Below are 15,412 nucleotides of genomic sequence, written 5' to 3' on the forward strand. Positions count from 1 at the left end.
GTTCAGCGTAGACGGATTTCTTGCCTTCAAAAAAAATCGTGTTGATGGGTCTTTCAGCCCATCAATAAATGCATTTACTGCAATTGGCTCCACAATGTTGGTTGCAGAAGCCTCATTTGCAAACGTACCCGCTGATACGTGTGCTGCAGCTAGTTTTGCTGTTAACTTTTCAATTTCGGAACCGAAGTCCGAAATGGTCTTCATGTTCTGCCGTTTGCTGTGCATCTCATTTTCCACAGCTTTCGGTGTCACTTTTATAGCAAACTTTTGCCTCAACGCTTCAAAAGCCAAAGCGATTGTTGCAACGGTGTCTATTGCACCATGCGCTGCTCCTGTTAATGTTGTTTTAAGGAATTTTAGGATATCCGCCTCTGGGACTCCTTCCGCGTAGTCTTTTAAAAGTTCCACACTTTCAATGTAACTCGTTAACTGCGTAACCGAGCCATCAAAAGGCTTCACTAATTTTAGCGCCAAACCAATATCTAGTTTTGGTGGCATTTTTGTTTCGTCTTCTTTTTCGCTATCTTCTTCTGTTTCGACTTCGTCGTGTTCCTCTTCTTCTTCTTCTTCTTCTTCTTCTTTTTCTTCTTCTACGTCATCTTCCTCTTCTACCTCATCATCTTCTTCTACCTCTCCTTCTTCTTTAATGTTTTCTAAAGTCCTTTCTAGAGCAGGCTCATTCAACAATGTTAGGCACTCATTGGCTACTCCTTTGAGCTGCACGTACCTGCTCTTAAGTTTATTTTCTAGTTCTGTCCCTTTCAACAAGAGGACAGCTTGTTTAATTTGTTGGAGGGTTTCTTTTATAAATTTAATTTTTCTATTTCTAGTTTCAATACTGAATTGCTTGTGTTTTTTCAAGCTATTCAGTAATTTAATTAAGCTATCTCCTCCTGAGAAGAAGCTTTCCATTCCTTTCTTAGCTTATCTAAAAACATACCTGTTTTGTTTTTTTTTTCTCTTTAGATAACTTTTCAACACCTAAAAGAAAATTAATTATTTATTATTTTTTTTAACACTTAATGAATTTAAAATTGTATAATTTTAATTAAAATTTCCTGCTGGAACTTCTCGTCGCTCCCTATAATCAGCTATCAGTTGGACTACCTCCCTGTAGTCCCATAGTAGGTCTTCCTGGATGCGTTGTTTTCCTGTCCTTAGGGCAGCTCCTGCCGCTAGTTCGAATAGTTGCTCCACGATTAACTCCTTTGACGTTATTGCGTTACTGGTTAATATGATGCGTTTCAAACTTAACCTTTTCCAATAGCGCTTTTCACGTTCAAAATGTTCAATGACTTGGTACACCATTTCCTCATTAAGGTCTCTTTCACCTGACATTGTTCATATTTTTTATTTTTATTTGTCAGTAGAGTTGCCTTTAACTTCTCTTCCGAGATCACCATTCAGGGATCTTTCGCGCACTTATAGTCTTATATTCTTTTTTTTTCTAAACTGGCAATGTCACAAGCCTAGCGGTTCTTTCCGCAATTCTTTCTGTTTGCTGACGATGTACTTTTGCTGCCACTCTGGCCAGCACGTATCCCGCTGCTACCACTGCCAACGCACACAATGCAATTGTTTGATACGTGGTGTGCGACGTTTCTACAGCACTGCTGGTCACGATCTCGTCCGCCGAGAACCAGCCCATTGTCACTGTTAGGTTTATAGTCACTTATTCAATTTTCGTTTTCAACGTTTAGCCTAAATATAACGGATTGTGCGCAAGCACTTATGTCCTCCGAAATACGGCTTTGGTATCATTGTGCACTGTTTATATTTCTCTCCTATCTGTAGCAGGTACCAATTTAATTTTTACCATTTTTGCCGTGGTTCACTCGCGCAATTAGTTCGCTTCAATTAGTGAAATCTATGACCCATCTTTTAATCCTTCACAAATCACTTCATGTATGTAAGCTCATTTTTTCACGAAAATACACTTTTCGCGTCCAAAATAATGGTACACACTTGTGTTTTCAACGGAATCTTACAATTTTTCAAATTACTTCACTTGGTAACTGTTACAAAATCACGCACTGGCAAAGGATCGCCATGTGATATCATGTGACTAGGCCGGTGGTTGCGTTAAGAATCATCGTTTTATTTTCTCCTTTTTAACTTACTGCTAAACGGCTGGCGATAGCCCCGTGTAGCATACGCTGCGTCAGCAAATGCAGTTCATCGCCCATAGAACGATATGTGATGTTTATACTGGTAATGCTTATCCAGCATAAACGACACATCGTACGTTGGTTGACCAACATACACTTTGCCTCGCGTTGCGGTGGCTAGGTCGGTATCCACCACACTACAACTAACCTACACCTACTATATACACCTATCCTATTATGTGCAAATTGCTTATCAAAACATGTTCTGATGTGTTACATACCTACCTAGTCTTGATGTCGGAAATTTTTGAATCTAATTTTGGAATGTTCGCCTCTAGGTAGAGATCGAAAATTCTTGTATCGAAAGGACGATGAATGACCATCTTCAGCACTCTATTCTGACCGACCTGGATTTTGTTCCTATCAGCCTGTGCACATGATTCTCACACCGGAGCTGCTTAGAGCATCGCAGGGAAGTCAGCGGATACATACACCTAACCAAGGCAGAACACTTGACTACGGTTTTCTGTACATGTGAACGGAAAAAGAGCTTTTCATCGCACAACATCCCGAGATAGATTACTTCGGCAGACCACTCAACCCTTGTGCCATCCATGATTACAGTACAATGTGGAGCCAGTTTTGTTTTGGGCGATTACCGATGGAGGAACATACTTGTTTGAGTTTTAAAGGCATTGATTTTGATTTTCCACGTGGTGGCATAATCAGCAAAGGCGTTAAGGCATCGTTGAAGTTTGTTGGTTATTTCGCGAGGCATTCTTCCTTTGACGGCTATTGCGGTATCATCTGCGAACAGGAAACACACGCAGCCGTCCCCGAGGGGAGGAATGTTGGAAGTGTAGATGCTGTAAAGCAAAGGGCCCAACAGACTTCCTTGCGGAACCTACTGGGCTGTAAAGCAAAGGGCCCAACAGACTTCCTTGCGGAACACCTACTGGGATGCAAAACGTGTTCGAAAGGCAACCATTCAACGATACCTTAAACGACATTTACTGGAGGTAATTACGGGTGATTTTAACTAGATGTAAAGGAAAGTTCAAGTTGCAAAGCTTGTACACAAGTCCGTCATGCCAGACATTGTCAAACGCCCTTTCAACGTCTAGCAAGACCATGGCTGTGGACTTGGATACAGCTTTGTTGCTCCGGATGCTATTCATCACCCGTACTAAATAGCTGATAATTGGTGGTATGCCTCTACCTGAACATGAACTGTTCCGGAAGAAGAATGTTGTATTCCTCGACAAACTAGAGCAGACGGTTGAGAATGAATTTCTCAAACAATTTGCTCAGCGCTGAAAGGAGGCGGATTGGTCTGTAGCTTGAAGACGCAAGGAAAGTAGTGCAGCTCCAAGCATCTGTTGACGATGACGGTCAAAAGAGACCGCACTTTCATGCTGAGTCACGTCAAGATTAAGTTGAATGTGTCGTCAAACCCGGGAGCCTGCATGTTCTTGGTGCATTTCAATGCTCAGCAAATCTGTTGTGCTGTGTTCTTATCCGCCGGAGGCACAACACAAGGGGAGGCATCGATGTTTTGAACGCTTTGCGCAACCTGATCTTCGAGCGGACTTTGAGCCAATCGTCGTCATATTCGTCTCTGAGATGTGGAACGGGTTTGGGATGAGTTTTCAAGACCTTGACTACCTTCCTGAACTATCTGGAGCGGTTGTCGAGATTCTGGACAACACGTCCGAAACTTTCATTTTGGAGTTAGTCCATTCTGAAAGCAATCTGCCTGTTCAGATCGGCCATTTCACGTTTTTTGTCCAGATCTCCATTCTATAGTGTCGTGATGTCCCTTCGGATTAATCGGATATTACACGGGTAATTAGTTTCCTATTCAGAGCTCACTTTATTCGCGTGTTCATCCCGTACCAGCGTTGCCAGATTGTTTTAAAGCTTATCGGTATCAAAGGTATTAAAAAATCGGTATTTATCGGTATTTACTATTTATTTAATTTTATATATTTGCCGTTTTTGAAAGCGACAATTTTAACGATGGTGACGGCTGGGACTTGAAAGGAAGTGTTTTGTTTGACGGCTTTCTCAGTCTCTCTTTATTTTTTTAATTTAATTTTTAAAATTGTCGTTGTCCTCAAGTCGTGATCAAAATTGTGACCAAGTAGTGTTTTTTTTTCAATTAAATATCATTAAATGAAACCAAAATATGGACAATCAGCCACAACAACGACTAATTTATTGACAATAACGACAAACAATATTTTCCCTTAAAAAAGGCAAAACCCATGACCGAAATGTCGGGCAGATTACATCGTAGTCGTTGCAGTGTTTTAAGACTGAGAAAGACATCAATCAAAGCCAAATTTTAGCTTTTGAACTATGATCGGAAAATTCCGGAAGAAAACTCCGGGGAATGTTTGAATTAGCTGCTGAATGGAGCTGAAAAACACCCAGAGAAAGACGAAAGAAGCTCTCCTGGGTGAAGTTCTAGATAAGCTGGAAAAACATCCGGGATACTTCCAAGACACGAATTGAGAAACTTGTGCGAAAATTTAAATAAACTATCGGATAAATCGGATGTCACATCCAAACGAAGCCAGAAAAGTTTCGGAAGCCAGAAGTAAATTTCCTGATGTTTCCAGGGAAAGCCAGAAGAAGCTCAGAAAAACCTTCCAATAGAAGTCGAACAAAAAAAAACCTTTGGCTTATGGTCAAACTTCCAGAAGAAGACGAAAGAAATTTCTGGGAGAATTAATTGAACTTCCTGGAGACGCTGGCAGAAACTTCCTAAGGTAGATTGGAAGAAACATCTGAAGAAAGTCGGAAGCCAGAGCGCTTACGGAACAGTCGAAAGAAACAAGGACATAATTCAGGAAGAAAGAGATTCCTGGGGAATGTTCTAATGATCCTGAAAATTTTCCTGATATTCATAAAACATCCCTGAAGACTCTGCAATAACCCTGAAATTTCTGAACATTCCTGAAATGCACTTATTCCATAATTTCTCGAAATTCCTTAAAAGTTCTTGTAATTTTCCTGAAATTAGGGGCTGTTTTGGAGTTCTCTGGCCATCCTCAAAGCGCTCGGAACTTCCCTGATTATAATAAGATTACCAAAATATTTCTAATCAGCTTTGAAGGTATCTGGTCATTCTTGAAGAATATGAAATCTCTTAAGTGCTCTCACAATTTTCTTGAGTTTATTGTAACATCGGCATTGAAGTTCTCTGATCTTCCCAATTTTTTTAATTTAAAAAAGTTACTAATTTAAATGGCAGTATATTAAAAAGCATAGAACTTACCATAAATTTTTTTAACAATGTTCTAATGTTCATGTAATTTCCCTTACGTTTCCTAAATTTGCATGAGCTCCTGAGGATATTGCTGAAGTTTTCGGGAATTGCCTGAGTTTCTCAGAACTCGTTTATAATTTCAGCAATTTCATTGAAATTAATTGATCTGTCCTGATGTTCTCTGAGCTTCACTAATGTTCCTGAAAACCATTTAAATTCTCGGAAGTTCTTTGGACTTGTGAAGTTTCCAAAATATTTATGATGTTTCCCTAAGTTCACTGGAGTTCGCTGGACTTTTTTGAAATTTCCGAGTGGTCGAATTTTAACAGAAGTTAATGAAGCTTCAGAACTTCTTAAATGTTTCTGCAGCCAGTGTGGATCCACAAAAAAAATCTGATAGCATCCTTGAAGTTCCGGGAAAGTTGAAAACACTGGCGGGAGAAGATGAAATAATCATTCGAGCGAAGGCTGAAGAAGCTTCCAAGGTAAGGTGGAAGAAAATTCCAGGGAAAGTTGGATGAAACTTCAGCAAAATTAAAAATGAATAAAAACTTCCGGAAGTTAAAAAATATTTCTCGATTCCCTAGGAACTACCGGAAAGAACCATCGACTATTTCTCGATTAATGGGTAGCCAACAACGGTGAGGAAATGCAAACATTAGTCGAAAGTGTATCAAGCATAAGGCATCTTTAGAGATGATTGTTTAGAATTTTGAAGGCTAAAAAAATATGAAATATTCAAAATCGGTATAAATCGGTATAAAATTAAAAAAAATCGGTATTCTGAGGAATCTTATCTGTATATCGGTATCTAATTCGGAAATCGGTATATCTGGCAACGCTGTCCCGTACACCAAACCTCTCTTCCCCCTCCATCCTTCTTCTTCTCTCTCCTCCTCCATACCCCCTTCGGCGTGTTGTCAAAACCCTCATCTACATCCTCTCCCTAACCGTGCTGCCAGATCCTACAACCCCACCTTTTGTTTCTTGAATGTAATATGGCACATAGTCCTTGAATTTTGTGGGTTCACATCGTTTGCGTTTGGAATTCTCTTCTTGAGGTATAGCTGAACTGGAACCACGCATCATATCATCTTCTAAAGCACTCTTCGATATCCTGTTCGTCAGCTGCTGCAGATCATCTTCTGAAGCTGAAACCTCAGCCACGATGTCAGCAACCTGGTCACCGCTGCCTAGAACCTTCCTCAAATGGGTAATATTATGATGGAATTCCTTTCCTGATGTTGACGACCGGACGGTTGTGTCAGATCCCCTTTTTCTTACAACTTCAAACTCTTCCGGGGAAAGAGCTACTTCCAACTTGTGGTCTTTCTTCATTCTCTTTAAGAAGACACGGTCACCTTGTGGATGTTACTGGATTGAGCATGACGTTTTTCATCTGCATATACTTTTCCCTTCTCTTTCTGAAGACTGTCGAAATCTCGCACAGCCTCATCGTCAACAGAAACAGGCACACGAGGAAGTCTGCTCTTGATACGCCGCCCAAACATCAGTTTTGAGGGCGCTTCACCAGTCGTTGTGTGATTGGTAGCGTGATACACTAGCAAGAATTCGTGCTGCTCCTTCCTCCAGTCCTTGCCAAGCTCTTGTGCAATACGTAGTCTCTTTAATATAGAGCGGTTCTGTCGTTCAACTTGACCATTCCTTTTTGGCCAGTATGGTATTGTGTTCACTATTTGTACCCCATTTCCTTTACAGAAGTTCTTGAACTCTTTACTCGCAAATTGTGGACCGTTGTCTGCCTTAATAAGCGATGGTACGCCGTACCTGCTGAACATCTCACCAAGACGTCGTCACTAGAGTCTGTAGATGTCATTTCAAACACTTCTAAATATCGGCGGTGCTGACCTTCGGAAAGTGGTCCAAGATAGTCAATTGCTATGTCTTCCCAAGGACCAGAAGGTAGGTCTTTTCGGAGCATTGGTTCTGGAGCATCTGGAGTGGTCACCAACACACATCCACGACAGTTTTTCACATAAGTTTCGACGTCAGCATCTAGTTTAGGCCACCAAACTGCGGTTCGGAGAAAAGACTTCATCATTTTCATTGGCTAGTTGTACTCAAGCATGGCGTCGTTGTTCGATCGAGATTGTTTTTTTTTTCTTCCGAGGCTGTTGGTGGGGCTGACTTGACGGAGAGCAGAACGAGCAGGTTAGTGAAGTGAAATGAAAATGTAAACTGCTACAGTGTATGTTCGATATTGGCTAGTTACTTGATCCCTGCTCATTCGTTTGGTAGTACGAGTGCTACCCGAATTGTTGACACGTTCGTTAAAAACCTAATAATGACCAAGTTTGAGGTGCACTTATTAAATGCTGATCGAATGGGTCGATCTATAATAGCGTGGGCAATTGAGAGAGATCGAACGGTGCATAGTGGATCGTTAGGGGCGAATGCAAATCGAAATAATTGATGGCTAAGCGAGAGTTTGCGAGATGTGAATCTGATCGTGAGGGTCGATCAACAATCGTGTGGGGCGATTGTAAAAGAAAGTAAATAAGAATAAAAAAATAAAAATAACCGAAAATTTACGTGTGTTGAATTCAGATCGAAAGGGTCGATCAATTGTGTGTGTTCTTCTAGGCTGAATCCAATCTAAAAGGGCCGATAGTGTGGGGCTATTGGAATTGTAAACCGTTGATCGTTTCTTGATTTGTTTGTTGAAGATTCATGATAAGCAAACTGAACATGATCTCACCAAGTACTAAGAACGTTCAGAATCAAGGTTTGAAAGTGATATGATTATTTTGTTTATGCCAATTGTTCCAGATGGACGACACGAGAGGTGTAGAAAAGTCCAAACTTTATCGTGAGTGAAAGGATTGGAAGAGTGGTTTGGAACGATATTTTGATGCCAACGATGTAACTGACCAGTATAAGAAAAGAGCAAAGTTGTTATATGTATCTAGGGGGGGCCGCAGTTGGACAAAGTATTCACCAATCTTCCAAATGGTAAAAAGTTCCCAGTTGTGTCCATTGTGAAGAAATGCTACGTTGTTGCTATTACTGCGCTTGATAAGTATTTCCAGCCTGTAAGGCAAGATATTCTGGAACGTCACCGCTTGCGTCAGATGAAACAGTTATCGGGTGAAAAATTTGCTCATTACATGGTAACACTTCTGGTGTTTTTTATTTCCTTTATTAGTTTTCTTAAATCAATACTTCTGAAAATTATAGGTGCGTCTTAGACAGCAGGCGTCGTTGTGCGGTTTTGATAAATATTAAAAAGCAACGACTCGAGTCCTTACGGAGCTGATGATCATGGATGTTATCGTGGAAGGTTGATTTTCGAACGAACTTCATCGGCGTATGCTGCTAAAACACCGTACGCTAGAAGAAGTAGAAGAGATAGCCTCAAGCTTGGAAGGAGTGGAGCCTCAATTTCAGGACCTTACCAAACCCTCATCTACATCCTCTACCTAACCGTGCTGCCAGATCCTACACAGTCCTCTGAAACTGGCGTCTACAAACATTTCTCAACCGAATCAGCAATTGGGTGTGGGAATCATTAGCAACAAACTTACCCCTCACAGAAACTTGTCGAACGCATGCATCGTAAGCCACGGATATGGCCGATTGGAGTCCTTCCAATGCCCGTGCTATGTCATCTACGGTGTCAAGCCCACGAACTGCACCCAGTTGACATGGTGGTAGTCTTTGCGCAGGCTTGGAGCAGGAGCCACGTTGATGCCGACTTCAGCCACCAGTGCACAGTGGTTTGAATGCTCAATATCACGAACTTTTTAATTTGCACCTTCAATGTCGGTTTTTTCACTATGGTGTCTTTAGAAGAGTTTTTGTATAACATAAGGCGCAAAGACTAGTGATAGGTTTTAGTTCGGAACTCTACCACAGGCGGCGCTGCAAAATCTAACTTTTTACATTTACAAGATAGGTATGTGGTGTCTTCAGCAAAGTTGTAGATAATTTTACAACAAAAATCTTTGCTCAACACACAAATACTCTGTATTCCTTAGTTTTTGAGATACGTACGTTTAATATGACTGTTCAACAAAATTTAATTTTTTTCAGTTTTTTAACATATTTAAAAAACTATAGGTTTTAGAAAACTATAATGTTGAACAAATATTTGTATTTAATACGTTCCAGACGTTCAAAAGGTATCGATTACACAGGCTGAGTTATTCACAAATTTAGTAAAAATTTTTACATATTTTGTACCCTCACAGACAAAAATCCGGCAAAATCCGGCAGGTGAATCTTGAATAGGATGAAAGTTTGTTTAAAAGTGATCTCAAATTCTATTGAAACATTTGTCCCTTTTAGTATCCTCGTTGATTATTTTGCATTTCGAAAAGGTCTTGACCACGGACATCAGAGTAATTGCCATAATCATAAATCACAGTAGTCTACTTGAAAGTAATATATAATTTTGAGTTAGCTATTATTATATTATAATTAAATGATTTAACGTATTACGTTATACATCATTATATGTATGTATATATAAATATTTCAAAAATATAAACAAAGGTTATACAATATTGTTATCAAAAACATTTTCATCTTTCTCTTCCACATCAAGCATGTATTTCGCATCGCTACAAAGGTCATTAATCGGCTTGTCTCGAGATGCTCTAAGACTGCTGATGAGAGGATCAGAAAATGTTCCCATTTGATTCCAATTTGATCCAAACAATGGATGTAACAAACATATTTGCATCTGATTTAGTTCCGTCATCATCGCCAAGTGCTTGCTTGTGTTCCAGTGTGTTAATCCAGTTGTGCCATCAAATCCCCACTTAATCGTCATTTTCTCCAATTCGTCATCACTAAACTTTTCCAACAATCCTCATTGTCATGTGCTCCAAGAGATCCTTTAATTTCACTTCTGCAGACGTTTCCGAAACTACTAACGCTGTATTGGGATAACAGCACTTTTTAGCTTGCAGCACTTTGTAGTAGGACGGATACAAAGGCACATTCCGATCCAGAGCTCCATTACGAAGCTTTTCGTATTGGTCTTTCGATAAATTAAGATCTAATATTAACTCAAGAGCTTCCGTCTCCGAAAAGGGGGCAAAGCCATGATTATGCAAGCCGAACCCATTTCCACGGCTCTTGTCGGAGTTGTTTGCGTTACCTGTTTTACAATGAACGCTGCATCTTTTTTACCATCCTCACGTAATTTCATTTGGGTTGCAAATGCAAGTTCAGCTGTTGGGTAGTTAGACCGCATTGCAAACGTCTTGCGTCTCTTAACAACCTCGCTGCTTTCTTCGAACGCCAAAGATTTTCTTCCACGACGAGAAGATCCAGAAGTAGAAGGGAAACGATCAACAACTTTCTGTGGTAGTTTAAAGGGGCTATCGAAATAACCTCCACTGCTTTCAAGCATAGTCCGGTTGTGGGTTTCCCACAGTTTCTTTTTTTTAAATATTTGCATGTCGCCTTCACAAAATGGTTGATTTCAGCTGCCACTTGTGTCCAGAGAAGTTTTTGACTGTTACGGCATTGATTATGTTTCAATGCCGTAACAGTCAAAAACTTCTCTCGACACAAGGTTTGATTTATCAATGTCGTTTCCCTAAATTCTTTCCACAGTTTAAAAAGCTTTCGCCTGTCGATTTCAACTGAAATTTTATTTGATAACTTATAATTTAAACTATTTTTGAAATTTTCACAAACAAATAACTTTCATAGATAACTCATTTATATCATGAATTGGGAATCAACACTGAATACTTTATTAACTACATGGTTGTACTTACCTTCCTTGTTGAAAGACATGCTTTTCTCACTTTTGGGATCTGCTACGGAAATGTTGAAAAAATAACCTTCACTTCACTATAAAAGGATTATTTTCTAAGTAATATGCGTTTAATGCTGCAAAACCGATCAATGTGTGGCCAAACTTTGTTATATTATCACTGAGCCTACTTTGATTCAGTCTTTGACAAATGCGCGCTGTCACTGAACTACGGAACGACCTTTTAAAAATACAAATCAATCAACGAGGATACTAAAAGGGACAAATGTTTCAATGGAATTTGAGATCACTTTTGAACAAGCTTTCATCCTATTAAAGATTCACCTGCCGGATTTTGCCGGATTTTGCCGGAATTTTGTCTGTGAGGGCACAAAATATGTAAAAAATTTTATTAAATTTGTGAATAACTCAGTCTGTGTAATCGATACCTTTTGGACATTTTGAACAAAGTTTTGTATTGTGATAAAATACAAATATTTGTTCAACATTATAGTCTTCTAAAACCTATAGTTTTTAAAATATGTTATAAAAACTGAAAAAAATTTAATTTTGTTGAACAGTCATATTAAACGCTACGTATCTCAAAAACTAAGTAATACAGAGTATTTGTGTGTTGAGCAAAGATTTTTGTAGTAAAATTATCTACAACTTTGCTGAAGACACCACATATCTATCTTGTAAATGTAAAAAGTTAGATTTTGCAGCGCCGCATGTGGTGGAGTTCCGAACTAAAACCAATCACTAGTCTTTGCGCCTTATGTTATGCAAAAACTCTTCTAAAGACATCATAGTGAAAAAACCGACATTGAAGGCGCAAATAAAAAAGTTCGTGATATTGAGCATTCAAACCACTGTGCAGTGGTTGGAACTGAGATCGTTGTGCACCTCCGGCTTGGATAGTCCGATGTTTGACAGGAAAAAGTCCAGGGTGGAGGGATTTCCCGCCGGAGAGATGAATGTTGGTTCGTTCGGAAACTGCACAGTGTACAGCCCATGTTGTGCGTGATCGAACAAAAGACATCCGTCCGGTTCCACTGGTAGTACCGCCAACCTTTATAGCGGGCATTCAGGTCGCCCCCAACCAGGGTTACTTCCACTCACTTGCTATAAAAAAATGTTTTTCAGAATTATAAAATCATGAAATAGTATAATGCTAATTAGTTCTTGTAAGTTACAAGAAGAGGTCATGAAGTATATGTTTGACACATAAAATCTGTCAATATTGCTTTCAGTGCGTCACAATCAGCGATTTTACGACTCGTGAGCGCTCACTCTGAGTGAACGCTCACGAATCATAAGATCTTGAAATTGACAGGTTTTATAAATCAAACACATACTTTACACCCTCTTCTTGTTACTTACAAGTACAACATATCATTAAAACATCTAATGTTTGCATAATTCCGAAAAATATTTTTTTATAGCAAGTGAGTGGAAGCAACCCTGCCCCCAACGATGAATCGGGAGCTAGTACGAGTGATGTTGGTCAGATCGTTTGCTTGCTAATCCGTTGATGGCGGCACACTGCCGAGGGCAGTAAATAACGATGAACCGGACATTTCCACCTCCACACTAAGTGGCTCAATGATAGAAGTGTGGATGTGAGGCAAGGTGTAGAACTTGATTCCTTTCTTGACGACGACCTCAACACCACAGTTTTATCAGCAGCACATTCGGAGGTGACGTGGTCTTGAGTGCAATTTCCGCAGCGTGGCTCAATGTTGCAGTTGCAGGTGCCATGTCCAAAGTTCAGACACTGTTGGCACTGAGTCACATCACGATGGCCGCCATGGTATGGCTACCAGCGAACAAAGATGGAATTCATGGAGTGGATGGCTTTCAGCGCATTGAGCGTCACCGTTCCCTTCTGGAAATGTGCCAGGAAAAGGCAATCCGGATACGCCTTCACATTCTCGTCTCTCCTTGCCATCCGATAGACGGCACATGGGGCCAGCTTGAACCGATTCCTGGTTTCAGCTTCGATGAACTTTGGGTCGAAGTTTGGTAGGCCCCTGATGACGACCTTGAATGGTTTCTCACCGGGGATTTTGTGGATGAAGAATCCCACTTCTAATTCTTGGTGCCGACTCGGCCCAATTTGAATTCGGCTTTAACGCTCAGCGATGCCAGATCCACGATGAGCTCGTTCAGATGAGAATTTTCCACTACCAACAGAGGCAGCTTCACTTTTGCCGCACTCATGTTGGCAGCATTGTCATTATCGGTATCGTCACCGAAATCTCCGATATCACTGACGTTGATCGCAGTGACATCGTCTTGATCAATCGTGCCATCGGATTTGCCCCGATTCTTCTTCCTTTTTTTTGATGCACTTTAGCGTCACAGCTGGTTGGTAATTCCCATCGATGGGAAGAACAGTAATCTTGTTCAATGTTCGTTCACCGAAGCTTCCCTAACCGAGTCCTGGGTCATCACCGAGCTTCGCGACTTGAGCAAGAGAAAATAACTTATGAATACCTTATTCTGACCTGATACCAAAATTTGGTGCTGATCAGCCTGACATAAGGCCGCGGCCAGAGTAGACGCGACACGACCAATTCAAAAGAATCTTATTATTTATTATTATTTCTTACGTGAGTCGCATCGCGTCGCGTCGCGTGTCGCGTCTACCCTGGCCACGGCCTAAGAGGTAAAATACCAAAGAATAATACCAAAACCTTACATGCAAAATACTTTCTAAATAACAAAAATTGATATTTGGAAACCAAAATGGTATCGTTTTGGTATTGCATTTGCTTAATTTGCTATTGGAATGGTATTGCGGGAACATTTTTTTTTTGGCTCGCGGCACAAAGCCTTGGCGGGATTCGTTGAGTTTCTTGTAGAACTTGCGTGTTTCTTGAGAACGATACAGCTGCTCCATTCCTTCGCACTCCAGCTCTTCCAGGCGGCGCTTCTTATCCCGGAAAAGATGGGTTTGCTGTCTTCGCTTCTGTTTATATTGCTCCACATTATGACGGGTTCCTTGCTGCAGCATCGCCTCCGACGCTGCGTTCTTCTCGTCCAAAACCGTCTGACACTCTTCGTCGAACCAATCGTTCCGTCGATTCCGCTCCACGAACCCAACGGCGCCTTCAGCAGCGCTGTTAATGGCTGCTTTCACGTTGCTCCAGCAGTCCTCAAGAGTCGTCGAGGCATTGCACGTTCTCAGTTGCGATTTCGGGCAGCTTCAGCTGCTCCAGATTGTACCGTGGCGGGCGTCGGTACCGAATGTTGTTGGCAACGGAAAGTTTTTGGCGCACCTTGACCATTAGAAGGTAGTGGTCCGAATCGATATGTGTGCCGCGATAGGTCCTGACGTCGATAATTTATTCCAAGGGATACATTGATAGCTCCGCTAGAGTACGGCAGGGTGAAAATTGAACCTAAGTTTTCACACTGCCGTACTCTAGCGGAACTATCAATCTATCCTCTTCAGAACTTTCTCGAGCTAATACATTATCGCACTAAAGCTTCATGTTGATAGAAGTATAGCATTTCCACCCAACTCTGAAAATCGTAAACTTTACATTCGAAGTAAAACACACTTTTATTGAAAATAATGTCCAGGAAAATAAAACTGAACTACGAAGTCCCTGACTGTTGTCGTTCCCTTTTTTTGACCTAAATATGCATCGAAAGTGAATTATTCCCACTTCTCTTAATTTTTATATGGGGATATATATTACTTCCTACCAGTGGAACACTGACACATAGGGGTTAAAACAAAAAGGGTAGACTGTGTAGAGCAGATCTGAACTTTAACCCACACAATCCTCTACTCAGTAAGCAGAAGCGGTAACCACTTGGTCACCGAGCCCCATGTTCCATATTCAAAAATGACTGAGACAACTAAAAACTAAAGTTGCTGTAAAATGTATTCCGTTTAATGATGCGCTCTGTAAATGTGTGAACATCATTCCGCACCAAACAGCACTGCACGTCAGAATCCTAACAAAATGCTTCGAAACGGACCGTAAAGAGCCAGGCTTATTTCAATCAAGCTCTAATGGGCAATAAATCGTGCGATTTATTCCGCCATCAGAACGGGACTGTTGTGAAGCCCTGGAACATCAGCTACGCGAAAAAGGATATGAATTTTCATGGCGCGCCAAATTGATCGAACTCTAGGATATAGGCGCGACAATGTTGTCAGTGGGTAACGGTATCCCCCACCGTGCCCACCATTGTCACTGGTTTCGGTTTTGTATTGAAACTGTGTCGTCGACGCCCACTGTTTCGGGATGACTGGTGTGGGATGGGGGTGATTTTTTATTG

At 40.8% G+C, this 15,412-nt stretch overlaps 1 protein-coding gene across 2 annotated transcripts in view; it reads left to right on the plus strand.

Annotated features, from left to right (window-relative positions):
• LOC135697546 (ankyrin-3-like) overlaps positions 1–15,412 on the plus strand; it is a 190,139-nt gene that overhangs the window by 62,426 nt on the left and 112,301 nt on the right. The window lies entirely within an intron of this gene.

This window comes from Ochlerotatus camptorhynchus, unplaced genomic scaffold (genome assembly GCF_037179485.1).
Source record: "Ochlerotatus camptorhynchus isolate MF236.1 unplaced genomic scaffold, CSIRO-AGI_Acam_v1.1 ptg000007l, whole genome shotgun sequence".
Classification (NCBI taxonomy): Eukaryota; Metazoa; Arthropoda; class Insecta; order Diptera; family Culicidae; genus Ochlerotatus; species Ochlerotatus camptorhynchus.